The sequence below is a fragment of the Rissa tridactyla genome, chromosome 1 (genome assembly GCF_028500815.1).
Source record: "Rissa tridactyla isolate bRisTri1 chromosome 1, bRisTri1.patW.cur.20221130, whole genome shotgun sequence".
Classification (NCBI taxonomy): Eukaryota; Metazoa; Chordata; class Aves; order Charadriiformes; family Laridae; genus Rissa; species Rissa tridactyla.
The window spans coordinates 151,936,834-151,951,530 of NC_071466.1; the positions used below are offsets into that span (position 1 = coordinate 151,936,834).

Sequence of the window (14,697 nt, forward strand, 5' to 3'; positions counted from 1 at the left end):
AAATGGCTTTCAATTTTTCGAAATTGAGAAGGAAGAAACACAGAACCATCCCTGCAGGTATATGGCTGCCTGGAAACCTTCCATATTTATGATATCCCCAGGGACAGATACAAGCCATCTGGTTCCTTTTTCCACAGGAACTCTATTTGCATATTGGAGACCTCAGTCGAGAGCCAGAAACCTGAATCAGGAGATGTCTGGCCAAAATTTTGCGCTTCTTGTTCCCACGACTACTAGAATACCAGGGTTTCTGGGGCTGCAGCAAATCATCCTTAATCACATACTGAAACCTTAACATCCTTTATTTACGTGGGCAAGCCCTGTAAGAAATTAGACCAGCTTCACTATGCGTCGTCATAAACTAAAAAAATCACTGAATTCATATATTTGAAAAAAGTACCAAGCATTATCCTCTGATGACCGTTCAGTGGTTTATTTAACATGCCCACGGTGGCACAGCTTACTTGCCAAACAGGCACCCCATCTCCTTAATTTGCACTAACAATTTCTTCTTCAGAAGAAGAACAATTCAGAAGGGGAACAATTCAGAAATTGTTCCCCAGACCCCCTCAAAGGAGCCACCAGAAGTCAGGTTGAAACATGAGCCCAGGCAGGGCTAGGAAGCCCACACTGCTGCTCCCCAACACCGCAGGTTTCCAGGAATGAAAGGCTCCAACCCTTAAGGCCATCTAGCCAACACCTTCCCCAAGAGTTAAGCTTACATAGAGGATTAACCATCCTAGAGGGGAAAAAGAGATGAGGAAAGCGAAAAGAAGAAAGTACATCCCTCCTTTATTTGTTTTCCAGGGGCCAGCCCCGGGAGCTGGTTTGTTACCTGCCGTAGCTGACCGCGGCACAGACCCCTCCAGCAGTGACAGGAGGGCAGCCCTCGTCGTGCTGATGCTGGCGGCGGGATTTGCGTGAGAACTCTGGACTCAGATTATGGTGGTTTCGAGCACATACGTCAGCCCTCCTTGACGATTAGGAAGGCTAGCAGGACAAAGTTCTCTGACAGTGTGAGCAAGGAGACAGCGAAAGGCGATCCACGTCAAAGCGACTTCTCTGCAGAGACCTCAGAACAGGCCAGGGGATGGGAACAGCTGGATGACTTTAAGCGTTTACTTCCTTATTCTGATCTTGCAAGGCACAGAGCACCCTTCATCCTCCCAAAAGGGGTGTCCAGCTCCCTCAGTCCCACTGGAGTCATCCCAAACCAAGAAGATTTATGTCTCTGCATCTCACAGAGGCCTGGACCTCATTTTTGCTCTGAGTATATATTCCTTTTAGTTTGTTCCGTACTCTGTAATAATTACATTAACTGGCAAAGACAGTGAAATACCTAAAATACAGTTAAGCTGCTGCTGCAGTGGTTCTTAGCTCTCCAGGAGTGAATGACCAGGGGGAACACGGAGATGCACGGTTACTGCTCTGTCTTGGACACCCAACACCTCAGCGTAGGTCGCGGGGACCAGTGTCAGACTGACTTGGATCAATAGTCTCCTGTCAGTTAAATCATTGCCCAGCAAAGCTCGATACAGGCATTTCCAAAGGAAATAGTAAGCCACAGAATAAATTCAAACTGAACTTAATTTCTCTCCTTCCTGGGAGAGTCTTCAAAGGTGTTCTTACAAAGTCCAGTCTAATGAAAAGCGTATTAATGATCAGCTCTTCCTCTGCTCTAGAATTGCAAAGCAAGCACATACACAGCATACATTAGACCCCACAACGCCTAACAGCCGCTATTTTTCCCTTACCTTACAGAAAGGGAAAGAGAAGTGCAGGAAGGGCTGAGTAACAGGCCCAAAACATTAAATCGGTGGTGCAGATTTACCTCACTTCAGCAAAGCATTAAACCAGGTGCTTGAAAGTAAGCATACACCTACTCATTTGTGCTGAATCAGGATCAAAATTAAAATCTGCTTGCTTTTTCCGTTCTTTCGACCACCAAATACATCTGCCATCAATTAAATATTGTTCCTGCTCAAATACAGTGCCTTCAAAGTGCAAGCAATAAACAAAACATTTTGGGAATAATGCCCCAGTGTATCAACTGTATCATCTACGCAGTTAGCACAAATAGTTTCCAAACCAAAGAAATAAATATTAAAACATATATATATAAAAGGCTGAAACTAAATAAAGCCCAATCTGTATCAGAAAACTACACTGATTTAACCAATTTCAGAACTTATCTATCTGCTTCTATACTGTCACACTTCAGTGTAGGAATTTCCTGTTAATTCTGGATGCAACAGATTTAAGCTAAACCGGTTCAAAACCATCTTGAGAATAGACTGCATATGCACTTGTACCAAAAAAGCGATCATTTTATATCTCACCTTTATTCTAACACCAATCACATATGTGCGATTCTAACTGCAGAAATTAGAGCACCCTATTTAAGATCTTGTTTGTAAAATGCTATTATAACATTATTACCTGCTTAAATAAAGAGTTTCCAGATACAAATTTTCTGCAAAATGTGCATTCATGCAAACCTAATCTGGAAGAGTTATATCAGTATATCAGGGCTGTGTAGGTTAGTTACCCTTTAAACCAAAAGCAAAGCCTTCAAAATTAAGATCTGTACTGATTTAATGAGACTGTTCAGTTAAATCACTGCTTTTTTTTTTTTTTTTCTTTTTAAGTAGATAAGGTCTAATACTAGGAACAAGGAGTGGTGCCTCTTTTCATTGACACATCATACGATCCCATATATAAACTCAGTGAGCAGCATCTTGAAAGCCGTGGTTCATTTGGGGTCCCTACTCTGTCTGGCATCTCACCGTGCAAAAATCTGCGACTCTTTCTCTAATTTCCAGTCTAAATTTATTCATGGTCAGCTCACACCTATTTGTTCATCCGTCAGCTTGTCCCTTAAAGTTCAGGATGCCAAAACTGAGGCCGGAGCCTGACAATATGGTTCTGCTGGCAGCATCATCAGGATAATAAAGACCTCTCTCTCCCACCCCGGGGGTTTATCCCAGCCCTGTGCTGCAGGACACTGCTGTTCAAGGTGCAGCCCCTTGACGATATAAGCAGTTAAAAAGACAATATAAGGAGTTAAAAAGATTCAACACAACTTACAAAAAGAAAAGACTGGGTTTTACTTATTTAACAGCCTGGACTGGTTCACGTGTGAATCAGAAGCGCGGTGGAGCAGGGCAGGAACATTTGGCTGGAGAAGGCTGAGCCACGGCAGTACCATCTTCACCTGAGTTAACTTCACGTGGACCTGCATCGGCACTTCAAGAAAAGTTATGTTCCTGGGAGGTTTTTTGATTGTGGCTCCATTCCCTGACCCATTTCACAGCTCACTGCCACAGGCTGAGGGCACAACTACACAGAAGGTGAACATCAGCTTCTTGGACAGGAGCTACTGAAACCCATATTGCTGCCGAAGCCCCTGTGCTACCAGGGCAAGGCCTGAAGTGCAAGACCATGGTAGTATTAAAAAAAAAAAAATGAAAAGAATTTAAATCTAAGTCTTAAAAAATTAGTAACAAAGCATTAATTTGAAAGATGCCTCTGTGAGAATTACCTGCTTTGGAACAGATCAGGTTTCCAGTGTAGCAACTAGTATTCGCTGCTTTGTAAATTCTTCCCTGCAAAAAGAACTGGAAAAGTAACTAAAATTGCTAGCACACTTTACTCAAATTTATTCCTTTTCAATGACTTTGAATTTGACTCAGTTTTCAAAGCATTTTATCTAGATATTTTAACTGCCAAAGCCACCCAAAAGCTTTCCAAAAAAAGCTACGCTTTTTTCCTGCTTCTCTCCTCAACATGAACTGTAAGGTGACATTTTTGCTGGTGATACAGACACTAGAACAGCATCCATCTTCTCCTCCTACAGCTCTGCTGGCCCAGCAGGGCTAATGAAAGTCAAAACTTGCTTTACATCAACACAGCCAGTGCAAGTTGTCACCAGACCAGCTTTCCAGCCATCGTGAGGGATTCTGAGCACATCCTGCACTTCCCCGGTGGGGACTCTGTCCTCCAAAGAGCTCAGCCCACACCTAGGCTGCAAAACAAGGAATCGGATTTCAGAGGTGCGTGTGGAAAACTGAGCTCTCCCTTTCCTGCTTTTGACATGAAAAATCTTGTAACCACCAGACGCAAAGCTCCAAGGGGTTAAATTATCTGGAAAATGTAGGTGCTTATCTAACACCTCATCTACTCGGAAAGTGCCGTTCAATGATGGACACCAGAGAATTTGGCCCTAAAATGTTCTGAGAGTCCAGTCAGTAGTACTCACAGTTTGCAGCTCTTCAAATACTGAATTAAATAAAAATCACTGTTCCTGCAGCAGGTGCAGCTGGGCTGGAGAAGTGTACCCGATTCAGATCGTTATGATCCTGCAGACTTCAGAAAGGCAGCTGGATATTTCGGCTTCGAGCGCCAACCAGTTTTTCAATCCAGTTTGCTATCAAGCGCTGAGGGAGGGCAGGATTGCTTCTTTTGACGCCATGTGGGTTGATGTCATCTTTGAAAGATCATACACCTACAGCGTCAGATGGCGTGAGATTGTCACCAGGTCTCAGAAAGAAACAAGTAACTACTGGATGATTCCTCATTCCTGGTGAAAATTCATGTATGGATAAAGGGGGCCTACAGGAAAGTCGGGGAGGGACTCTTTATCAGGGGGTGTAATGATAGGATGAGGGGTAACAGTTTCAAACTGAAGGAGGGGAGATTTAGATTGGATATTAGGGAGAAATTCTTTACTGTGAGGGTGGTGAGGCACTGGAACAGGTTTCCCAGAGAAGTTGTGGCTGCCCCATCCCTGGGAGTGTTCAAGGCCAGGCTGGATGGGGCTTTGAGCAGCCTGGTCTAGTGGGAGGTGTCCCTGCCCAGGGCAGGGGGGTTGGAACTAGATGATCTTTAAGGTCCCTTCCAACCTGAACCATTCTACGATTCTATGATCCTATGATTATGTGCCAATTTATCAGAGGGAAGGGGGTCTTCCCTGTTAAGGGTCTTCAGAAGTAGCCAGAGCTTGGAAGATGGAAGCTACAATCCTCTCCTGTGGCCAAACTCTACCCTGAGCACAGGGTGGACATCAGGTCAGGTCCCCTGCAGGGACAGGCTGCCTCCCCTCCCCAGTCACACCGGCTGCATCACACCTTTATGCTAATGGTACTCCCTGGCCATATAACGCGGGGCACTTAAATTGCACAGCCCTGGCATTTCCAGTGAGGAGCACGTACAAAGCCGACGATTTGGCACAAACAGTCCTCACCGCGGTGACTTCGTCTGGAGCTCTGCGGTTCTAGGCGAGGTGGGGATCTGACCCCGTGTCTGGTGACTACAGCAAGAGGTCGGGTCGGGACCTCGTCTTCCCATTTGCTTAGCCGATTTGCTTAGCCATCTCATTTTGGCTGTTAACCAGCTGCACCTCTGAAATCAGTTTCTTCATCTGCCAAGGGGAGGTAAATTTATTTCGGGACCGCTATTGTGATCTTGCCTGTGGATGCTGTGATATGTTACGGGCTCTAATGCATTTAAAGATCCCTCAGTGAAACCATGTAAATGCAGTTATTATTAAGTCCATATTCATAGTAATACCTCAGGCAGAACTTAACCAAACACACGAGAACAGTCTACAGGAGACAGATTTTTTCAAAGAAAGAAATGTGTTTATTCTTCCCTTGAAGCTAAAGGGAAAACATGTACCCAGGGGGAGAAATCCAGTGGGTTAAGTTCTTCCAAATGCCACTCAAATAGAGAAAATTAAAATGATCTATTTTATGCTATCATTCAAAGGGACATTTACAGGACCGGAGATTTTTTTCCCCATTATCTTGAACATATTTATTCTCTCTGGCAATATGTTATTGAATACGTTGACTAGACAGGACTAGGGAATTTCTGTATGTGGAACAGCTGTAACATCTGGAATGCAATCTTGGCTTTTTTTTTGACAAATACAATGTTCTTGCAGTGAAAAATGTGTTTGCCCTGCAAAAAAAAATAGTGTATTTGTAGAGAAGGTAAGGATTGCTCATCTTGCAGGTGAGGGAAGCATGCTGCGCTGCACAGAAGGGTTAAGCTTGTACGCGTGTTTGCAGGTGCGGACCACAGAAAGCTGGCGTATGAGGAGATACGCACCCATCCCTGCAGTGGGCAGGGTGTAGGAGGAGAGAAGGAATTGCCTGAATATTGCAGGGAAAGCAAGAAATCCTATTAAGGATTTATGCTGTTCCAGCAAAATAACTTCCTCACTCGAAGCAGAAGCCAGCTTTTTTCATTGTCTTTACTTCACTCGTGCTGACAGCATGCAGTTCTTCGGTCAAGCCCAGTGCCGGTTTTGAACCGAGAGATTCATCACCAAGAAACGTGGTACCAAGCCTCCTACCTCCTACTCCCGCTCTCGGTCGCAATCGCAGTTGCCTTTGAAATGTATTTCCAACGTATTTTGGGTGGACAGCCTCGATATTGCTAAACACTCCTGGAGTGAAAGCAGTTATTTATTACATGAATGCGTTTCAAAAAATAGTGACGTGCACATTCAAAACTATGTTCTAGGGAAGGCATGTATGGGAGATGTCTGAGAAGACATTTGTGTGTAATAATTATAATATGTTTTCATTTACACAGTGTCTCCTCCACGCACAAGGGAATATAACGAAATGTAACTAAAACCGCATATCCTTACAAATAAAGGGAGAGAGAATGTTTCATACAAAGGTTAAACAAAAAAATCTGTCTAATGTCACTTTGGGGATTAGAGGAACCGGAGTAAAACAAACATCCAGAACAAACTTTGAGGGGTTGCTTCAGGAAAAGCACGTGTGCGAGTGTGTGCCATCACATCTGCATATTCAATACGTCTTGCTGGGACAGCTCGGGGAAAATAGGAAGCTGGAAATTTTCAGTGTGGGAATTAGATGGAAGAATGTGAACCATTCTAAACAAAACACAGCAAAGTTGCCAGCTGACTTGCTAAAATGCCAGTGCTCTCTAGGATCCCTTGAAACGGAGCTGAGGACTGGCCTTGCCGTGCAGGCAGCGGGTAGGGAGCCAGGAGATCTGGGCCATATTCCTGGCCCTGCAACAAACCCAGCATGTGACGCTGGAAAGTCATTCAGCCCTAAGTTTCCAAAAACTGATTTCACGCCGATACTTCTGGGCACCTAGCGTGAGACAGCGTGAGCCCAAACAGACAGGGTTTCAAACAAAGTCAAGCCGCAGGTACTCACTTCCCGTCCACCCAGAAGGAACGTTTGGGGGCTCAGTTTCATCACGGGTGCAACGGGGCTGAAACCTGCGAAGCAACCCAAAATGCTACAAAGCTGCAGGCATTACACGATTCCATAGAGCTCTCATTTTGCCAAAGGAGAGGGCTACGGCTATGCAAAGGAGTATTATTAAGTTACCTGTTGTTTCCCACGTCCTGGCAACCATTGCCATTCTATAAATATTTTCACAGGTTTCAATACATCTGAAGATTTTTGTGTATGTTTCCTGCTTCAGGGCATCAAGGAATAATCTTCTTACGAAAGGATTCACTGTTCCAAAAGGAACATAAAGAATACAGACTGGGATTGCTGGCAAAAAGTCTGGAACAACACTACCAACAAGACTAGGAAAATACTAAATCTCAGGGGTGAAATAGTGGAAAGAAAGCGGCTTTTCCACATAATTTAGTCAGCATGTATGCTGGGGGGAAAAAAAAGGAGTAAAAGCAGTATTTCTAGCTTACGTTTTCCTAGGCACGCACATTTTTTAAAAAAAAAATTGGAAACCATCTGGATTAAAGAAAGTTGTGTTCTCCTTGTACATGACAGGGTCTGGTCACATAGACGATTAACTTACATTATACTGTAGGCAAATGATTATTGTGGGTTTTTTCTGAATGGTGCAGAAACAAGTTGAAAGACCCAGTGTAAAACACAGATCTTGTTTTACCCATTTATATTTCCACCTCCAACACAGTGAACTCTATACTTTCTTCCCACCCTGTTGGCATCTGCCCTTAATTTTACCCCGGCATTTTCAGAAAGAATTTTGAAGATTTTTGTCGTGCACAGGTAGATAACACGCATTGGTGAATTTAGCAGCTTGAATGAGGTTTCTGAAAGGCACCTCCTTTTGCCACCACCTCTCTGTGCATCCACAGGAGTTGCAGCAGAAAACTTTCAGAAAATCAGGGGAATTTGGCACCGACAGTTTCTGTGATGTTATTTTTAGGAACAAGATGTTAAAGTAACCTTCCTTTGGCCAGAACTAATGCAAATCCTCCATTAAGTATGAAATTGTATTTTGTATCTTTATCCTGCCTTCCATATAAAACTGTATTTTCTAAGTCTCACCGGCAGTTTGTGCCAGGCTCTAACTGTGACTCTGATTTTCACAGCATGTTTCCAAAACAGTACTGCCTTATTTTCCAGTTTTCCTCTAAGAACTTACTTTGGAGCTGATGCTCGCAGGGCAGGTGACATAACTTTGTCCAGTTCTAGTGAACTGCCAATTTTAGAACGCTATTTACTACCTGAAAATGTGCTGGTGGCCACGGTCCAGAGAGGGAGGAGTTAAAAGTAACGCTGCAGTAATCCGTGGGTATAAAAATCCAGTGTTTTAAGAACCACACAGCTACATCCGTACCCTCCCAGGCCGAGGGGGCCTTAACTTCTTGCGAAGTTACCTCTAACTCTTGCTATTGTAAGAGTATATGAATTACCTGACCCTGGACCTCGCTCCTGGGGCCCCACGCAAGGCTTGACTGGAGAGGGACAAGCCCAGATACTGATGCCTTTTCTTTCTTGGAGCTTCTGACAGAGAGGACAAGAAGAAGCTTCCCTGATAACCAAATAACCCTTACTCGCAAGCTGGCCAGTATTGCTACATCTGCCCTGGCTACATGGAAACCTTTGTCAGAGAGGAGGCTGCACCCACCCTTCTCCAACCTCAGCCAAAGGCCACAACATCTCCTCCATCCCAGGCTGAACGTGCTGGCTGGCAGTGGAGCTTCACACACACAGCGTCCGGCTGTCTCTGCTGGGTGTTGGACTAAACAGCTGTTACAGAGGAAGATTTCACAAACCTGCTGCTGTAACAGGTACCCCACAGCACGTCGGACACACATGCTTCTGCTGTGACTGCAGGGGCTGCCCCTTTTAGATCCATTTGTAGAGGTCTCAGAGTTCAATCCCCAGGAATGGCTTATGAAAGCAATTACTACCTGAAAGGTCTCTTTGTTTGTGTGCCACTGTTTTTAATAATAATGACTACATCAGATATTTTCTGCCATCTCAATCTTTGCTGGTACTGCTAATAAAGAAATGACAAAGCTCAACACTTAAAATAGCACCCAATGCAATGAACTGCAAGCGCTGAGGTTTGAGACTTTACATCCTGCCCTCCCAGAAGCACTTTCCCTTTGATGATTTTAACCATTGAGTATGAAGGTTCGTATAAGCCACAAAGGGTGTGACGTGTATGGCGGAGTCAGAGGGGCCCAGGTCACTTGCTCTGACCACCAGACAGTCCTGTCCCACAAGAGCACACGAGACACACATAACAGGTACATGGCATCCAAGTACAGTTGCCTGGACCATAATATATTATTTGGGTTCTTCAAGCAATCCTTTCATTCATGCTTGATTCAATCTGTTACAGCAGCAACAGTCACTGGCCAATTTAATGGCAAAACTGGAAATATAATCCAGACCTCCCACGCTTTATATCCTCTACCATTCCTCCTCGTATCAGCATAGTTATATTCTTGTCAGCTATTGACTGACAAGTAAAATCAAAACCTGAAGAAAATACCCAAATCCCAAAGGCTCAAATTTAGAGCTGAAGTTTGCACTGAGACATCAGCTCTGAATTTTGCCCCAACACCTAACCACATATTCACAGTATGCTGTATTTTGAATAAACAACCCCCAACACCAGGAAATACACGGCAGACCAGAATTGCTTTGTGCAGGAAGAACCATGTAATCCTAAAACATAATCTCATGTAGCACCTATTAGAGACACGATACTTGCAAAGCACAGAGAAAACACCAGTTTTTTATCTTTAAGGAAAGCTGCATAGTGACCTAAGCTCCACAACAAAGCTCTGTGTGCAAGAGGATCCTAATGTTATAATTTCCAAATAACCCACTGATTGGTTATATTTTCTTTATAATCTCTGGTCAAAAAAAAAGAAAAGATCATGATCGGCATGACTTCCAAAGGGAATCCATTCACTTAACAGCTGTATCCTGATTTATATACGTGTGTATGCGCATACATACATATGTATACATGCTTATGTATCTAAAATATGCACATTACACATCTGTTCTGCCTACACTTACATGCATAGGTCTTAATAGAGATCTTTGTCATGTAATTACTGGTTGCATTCACAGAAGAGTTCTAGGGCATCATTTCTGCTTTACATTCAAGAAAGGAAAGGAACCTCTAAAACACGCCATCGCAGCTTCTCTGACACCTTCTAAGAGCAGAACCGGTCTACAGCAGTAGCCAAGGGTCGGGTCCACTCAGTGTGAAACGCTGATGAGCACCATGTTCTCCCCTCGCCAAGCTGGCACCCTTGTTTTGCTGAGCCATGTCAGGAGATGGTGCTTTTAGGTGTCAGCAGTGCAAAAGGACCATTTTGGTCTCATCCATACCCAAAAAACATTCCCCAAATTTACTTTTAAGAAGTTACACTAAACCAATTTTAAAGCCAGTTTAAGACCGTAGGTTGTGTCAGGCTTACTAGACTTAATGGACACGCTTCAAATCTGATGAAGAAAGTCTGGAAGCCAATTTGTGAAGGACAACTGTAACCCCCTGGAGCAAGGGGGCTGGAGCAAGGCTGACATTAGGAGTTGAACCAGTCCCAAACCAGCATTAGCTGAACTACTCATTAAGCCAGCTGCATTTTTTGGAGAGGAGAAATTTCCTCACTGTAGCTTAGACTGCAGCGAAAAGCTTTAAACTGAGAAGTAGTGTAGTGGTGGGCTGGACAAAAGGACTTGAAAACTCAACATCAGCCAGTCACAGGAAATTAGCTAACGGATTGTAACAGGCTACACCCCAAACGGCACCAGCCTGCAGCCTCTGCAACAGATGTGGAAGGCTGAGGCCATCCATGCCTTGTTTTTTTCAAGGGTGGGAAGTAAAGCACCACTGTTTTAAGTGAAAGCCTAGATCTACAGAGCTGTCTGCGTGAACGAGGACCCCACTGAGATCCTACCTGCCTAACATCCCTTTGATCATCATAGCTGTACCCAGTGAAGCACAGGAATCCGCGACTGCCCTTCCCTGCAGTCTTCCCTGCTCCCTTGGATGAAGCTGCCTCTCGTCTCTCACGCGCTGGGATGTGGGACAGCGCGGTGAGGTGGGGCAATGGGAAGGATCAGCGACTGCAAGAGAAGGCAAGCAGGAACACAGTCCCTCAAGGAGCCAGGTCAGGGAAAGGAGTACGGTTAGCTAGGCAAGGGGGGGAAATATATTACTTTAGGAATTAATTCAAGCTTAAATGGATCAAAAGAGAGAGAAAGGGTTAGCGGACCACGGGCTTTATTGTTCAAGCAGGTTTGTGTCATTTCTCTCCTGCAGTCCCAGTGGCCGCTGCCCATAGGCAAGAAAAAGCCGAAGGCCAAGAAGATTCCTCTGGGTAAATTCACAAGCTTTCCGTTCCACGGCTGAAGCCATGACAACGCAGAAAGCACACGGAGTAGGGTGGCAGAAGAAAAGGAAGGTTAGGGAAGGGCTCTGTATTTGTTACCTCTTAAATGACTAAGTTGAGCTAAAAGTTACTGGGCAAATTGAGAAGCAAAAACACCACATAGGGACAGACTGAGATGGGAGCTGCAGAAAGACCTGGTGGACGTTATGCCCAACCATGCAATAAAAGATACAGGATAGACGATGGTGCAGCTTTATCAGCAGGAATCACTTCCAATCGCAGAAGCCACAAGTGAGTTATGTGGATCCTCCTGAACCCCTGCCAAGCAAAACCGTCCGGCCTCCGCTGAACACCGGTGTAATTGGGGAAGAAAAAAGAAAGAAACATTTATCTGGCAAGTGCTTTCAAAAAGAGAAAGCGGCTGTTGGGACGGCTGCTCAAGGGGCTGGAATGCTGGAGACTGTTCCAGGGGGACAGAGTGCATATGAGGCAGACAGGGATTTTTAATAAAATGCAGTTTATCGCAGGGTGATTACCACCTTCTATTTATACTGTATGAAATCATGAAAAACATGGCACATATTTCCTTACTCCTGGAAACACAAAATCAGCTGAACAACCATGTGATAAATTGGCCCTTTTCACGCACTTTTATTTTGTCTTTCTAAACCTCTATTTCCAAACATGTGTCACTTAGACAAAGCAAGCAATAAAAAAACTACTAGAAAAATACTTTCTGTGCTCCTCCCCAAAAAACAACCCCATGGTACCTTAGGATTATGAGTCCAAATTCCAGGGCTGTTCCATTTAACATGTAAATCTTAATTGTTCACAAGGAAGCACAGACACTTGAAGTGTGTAACATATGAGAAAGGGAACTTCAGAGTCTCCAGAAAATGCATCATCTATTTCTAACCTTTGCTGCTTACACACAACAGGCGTTAAGACACAACATGCTGAAATGTAAAGAAGAAGGTATTTCAGGTGAGCTTTTATGCCTTAAAGAGCACGCCTTTCCCCACTCCCCCTCAAATGTGGTCTGAACGTGAAAGGCTTAGAGAGAGGAAATACCACATTATTTCCACGGTAAGATTCTGCAGTCGAATTTGGGATAATACAGTAAAAGACTTCATTAGCACTTTTTCAGAATGACTTGTATAACTTGCCTGTACCTTTGCCAGTTATGAGTAATGCAACAATCACTAAGATCACACCAACACCACCTTTGTACCACATTGCTTTCACATGTTGCCTGATGTCTACCGGACTCAGCCTCCTCATAAGTGATCCCCCCGTCCTCAGCCGAGCAACCCACGCCGAGGCAGGACCACGCTGCCCGTGAGACGCCGCACCTTTCACCCGCTCCTCACTTCACGCAAGAAGAATCTTTTTGGTTGCGATGCTCAATGACTGGTCTGAGGAGATTTGCAGTGCGGCTGCTCAGCAACATCTCTCCCCCCTAATCGTTTTTGTATTAACCCGATGGTTAACAACCCCACCCCACCCCTCCGACAGTGCAAAACTAAATAAATAAAGCTACAAAAATAATTCGTACTGGGTGACTCCCCGGTCCAGCGTCTGCGTGGGGCCGCAGCTCCACAATCATTAAAACCAGGTTTGTACATTTCTGGATCACCCAGGAGTACAAATTTGATCGGGATCAGGCCAAGGCACGTGATCACGCTTCAGCTGAATGAGCCAGAGCGCGCGACACGGAGCCAACGCCAATTTTACGCTGGCCGTACGCCAGCCGCAGGGGTGCAGACGATACCTGATCTGGCTGGAGTTGTGTACAGTGATACCTGATCCGGCATAAAGCCTGCTAGTAAAAAGTTAACCTGTCAAAAACTTCTTGAATTAACTTGAGCAGGCAGAGTGAATGAATACCAGGTCAGCGCTTCACATCGTGCGGGCACCCCATTTTTGAGCCAGTAATAGGAGTTACTTACACTGCTGGGTCTTCTGCGCTGCCAAACCACAGCCTAATGCCGATAGCGATGCTTACACGCACAGGGATCTCATGGCAGGATCAGGGCCTAAGAGTCCTTCAACTCGCATTGCCTCCAACTTAAAGCAAAAAAAGGAATGAGCAGAATGAAATCCAAACGTTTAACCTCTAAGTAGTCAACAGAGTCTGCTGATGTGGAATCTGTAGGTGAAGATGGACCCATGGGCATTTCTGCAGCAGATAAATTTAGACAATGATTAAAATAGAGCCAATTCCTTCAGGTTAGTGAAAGTCTCGGTAGAGCAAACACATCAGTAATTAAGCTGATTTTAGCAGTATTTTAGTAATCCAAATAGTATTAAAAATGCGCCCTGTCGTGCTGAACAAACGTGAACTTTATTTTTTTTTCTTTACAGCCCTTTGGCACAGAAGGGCAGTCCTGGTCTTTTGAAACTGTTTTAAAAAGCCTTACCTGATCTCTGGTAGAACTTAACCCATTTTTAACACTGCAGCTATACTGCCCAGTGTTGAAACATGCACAGTTGCCATTACAGGCGGCTACGGACATCTGGGAAGCATGTATTTCAAACATTCTTTTTTGAAATTGCCAGAAATCACTGGAAATTGCTTGGTTTATGTGAGCATAAACAATTTTCAATTCAACAGTTTTCAGCGCTAGTTCAAGGAGACCGTGAGCTGAAAGCCATTTCCAGAAGTTTTTCCATTTCCCATCACGCAGGCCCTAAAATGGTGCACCCAGAGGTCTAGCAACCTTGACAGTTACCCAGATCTCCGAGCTGTTTACCGCCATGCCCCTATCGCTCCTGCCGGGATGTCTAGACAGGCCGTTCCCACGTTTTGGTCCTCAAGGCCATCACACAGCGCCGAGGCCACGCCGCAGACTCAACAGACGAGGGCAAGGCGCCGGCCCGCTTTCCCTCTGCCATATCAGCATGCGCCCCTGTCCTTCCTCAGTGGGTCACGCAGCCCGGGGCTCCCCAGGGAGCTCCAGGGCTTGTTTCCCAGCCGGCCCGGTGCCTGGCCCTCGGCGAACCCCGCCACTGAGGCGGGCGGCAGGCACCGCGGGCTGATGGGGGGCCTGAAGCGAGGGGGCCGG

The 14,697-nt window shown here is 45.0% G+C and overlaps 1 protein-coding gene across 3 annotated transcripts in view; it reads right to left on the reverse strand.

The window, feature by feature from the left end:
* WNT5B (Wnt family member 5B) overlaps positions 1-14,697 on the reverse strand; it is a 75,884-nt gene that overhangs the window by 23,688 nt on the left and 37,499 nt on the right. The window contains exon 1 of one of the 3 annotated variants that reach the window (XM_054222590.1): positions 13,582-13,672. The exons of the other annotated variants lie outside the window; for them this stretch is intronic. The gene's annotated coding sequence lies outside the window, so the exon portion shown is untranslated. Of the gene's footprint in view, positions 1-13,581; positions 13,673-14,697 lie in introns of those variants that run through there. 3 annotated transcript variants of the gene reach the window in all.